The following is a 2389-nucleotide window of genomic DNA, read 5'->3' as shown; positions in this document are numbered from 1 at the left end:
TTTCTTTCTCATTGTGATCATGGGTAAATGCCTTCATCACTTGGACCCTTGATTTCTTTATGTAAAACAAAGAAAAACAGTACCCATCCTACCTATATATTTCAGTTAGCTCAGCTGGTTAGAGCACAGCCTTATAACACCAAGGCCACAGATTCGGATCCCAGTACCAGCCAACTGCCAACATAAAAGAAAAACGGGCAAAGGTATTTTAGGCTGGCTGGTTAGCTCAGTTGGTTAGAGCATGGTGCTGATAACACCAGGGTCAAGGGTTCAGATCCCTGTACTGGCCAGCCACCCAAACAAACAAAAGATAGCATACAGAAACACAAAGAGTATCAAATAAGAGCTGGGCTGTGATGGTGCTTGTAAACTGTCAGGGGCTAAACAAATACAGGTTGTTTATATATTATTAAATATATATTTATTTTGTAAATAATAAATATATTATTAAAGATAAAATGCAAAACAGAAAAGGGAGGTAGCCCTCCTGGTGATGTAGATCAGACTAGCTGGGAGATAGGTCATTTTGACAGAGGGGAGTGACAGAGTAGGAAAACCCAGAAGAGGTAGTGTGACCTGGTGAGAAAAGACCCCTTAGATATTGTGCTCAATCATAGGAAATGGGAGAAATACTTCAGAGGGGGAAGAAAGTCTTGCTAATAGAGGCCGTTGGGGGTAATCTAGTAGTTATTACTTCTTTTGCTCTATGTCTCTGACACTTTGGTTTTTAAACAAAGTTTGTTTAATTTGTATGACAGTCCTGTGGGATATGTGTTGTCTAGGTTTTATTTGTAAGGACACTGAGGCAAGGGACTTTCAATACTGTACCCAGGGCTGCATTGGGAGTGAGAGTCCAGATCTCAATGCTGATCTGAGGCTGTCTGACACTGCGGTCTTGGCTCCCACAGAGCCTAATTGGGTCTGCTCCTTACCCTGCTTGGAGGTAGCACTGTAAGAGTAGGACAGGGTTAACCAGGCAACATCTGTTAGCCTCTTCCTTAGCTTTTTATAGATAAAGAGTTTGAACCATAAACCTACAGTGGTGCCACAAACCTGGCTTATGCATAGGACGATCCACTGGGTTGTTCTTTAGGGGAGGGAGCAGGGGAAGGAAAGAGGAAGGCAGGAAGTTGCTAAGATATAGCAGTGGTTTTGACTTTGTTATTCGAGGAAATGTGCATGTGTTCAGAAAATGAAAGTTGTTGAGGTGGGGTTGCGTGGGGACTGCTGTTTACTTGTATTATTTTCTGCTGCTAGGGCTTATTTCTTCTCATATCTCATTTCTGTTTATTTTTAAATCATGCGTCAATGTTTTTGTTTGCATTAATTAATTATTTGTGTATCTCCATTTGAATCAATCTAAAAATTATAAATGACTATAAATGACTTCAGTAACAAATCTGAAAATTGAAGCAACTGAATGAGATCTAAGAGTCTTCTCTGTGTTGCCAGTGTTTACCTAATGAGGATTTAAATCAACGTTGAAAACCTTAATTTATTTGGGTATTAAATTCAGTAAAGGCCTCCCACCACCTCGGCAGTTAGTCCTGATGTGTGAGACTCGCCCCCACTGAAGACTCTGAGAACTTTGCCTATAAACAGGGACCGTGGTTGAAAATCAAAATTTGACAGTTTTAGAATATGGGATAGTTGAAATCTCTGGGTAAGATGAACGTGACTAATATCACTTCTACTTTAGAGCTCATTTCTTTGTAGACATTGTCAGGAAGTGAGTCTGAAGGAAGGCTTCGACTACATGTGTAAAGTGGTGAAGTTGAGCAATTATCCAAAAGATGAACGTGACTAATATCACTTCTACTTTAGAGCTCATTTCTTTGTAGACATTGTCAGGGAGTGAGTCTGAAGGAAGGCTTCGACTACATGTGTAAAGTGGTGAAGTTGAGCAATTATCCAGGTAATTCAGCCACCAAAACCTTTTACTGATATTTAGAGGTTAGAATGGGGGTGGGGAAATGTTTTTCTCTCATTTTAAAAAAAGAAAATAATGCTCTCAATCTTTTCAGGAGCTGGCTGGTTAGCTCAGTTGGTTAGAGCATAGTTCTGATAACGCCAAGGTCAAGTGTTTGGAATCACACTCATATGACAATAAACAATTGCAGAATACATAGTCTTTTTGAGTGTACATTTAGTGGTGAACAGAATAGGTTATATTTTGTGCCATCAAATATGTCTCAGCAAATTTTAGAAAGATTGAGGTCTTCAGAGTATGTACTGTGACCACAATGGGATAAAATTAGAAATCAGTAACAGAAATATCAAGAAAATCCCTGAATATTTGGAAATTACATTTTTTTTTCCTTTTTGTCTTTTTTCATGTCCGGCAACGGATCGCAACCCTCAGTGTTGCACCCGTATTGGACTGGGACCG

At 39.5% G+C, this 2389-nt stretch overlaps 1 non-coding gene across 1 annotated transcript; it reads left to right on the top strand.

Annotated features, from left to right (window-relative positions):
* The first annotated feature begins 215 nt into the window (after window positions 1-215).
* On the top strand, window positions 216-290 carry TRNAI-GAU. Its single transcript has one exon. It is a non-coding gene; the product is annotated as a tRNA-Ile (tRNA).
* Window positions 291-2389: the final 2099 nt, after the last annotated feature.

The sequence above is a fragment of the Galeopterus variegatus genome, unplaced genomic scaffold, assembly GCF_000696425.1.
Source record: "Galeopterus variegatus unplaced genomic scaffold, G_variegatus-3.0.2 Scaffold1757, whole genome shotgun sequence".
In the NCBI taxonomy this organism is placed as follows: domain Eukaryota; kingdom Metazoa; phylum Chordata; class Mammalia; order Dermoptera; family Cynocephalidae; genus Galeopterus; species Galeopterus variegatus.
Note: the sequence above shows the minus strand (reverse complement) of the source record. Positions and strands in the feature narration are given on the sequence as shown.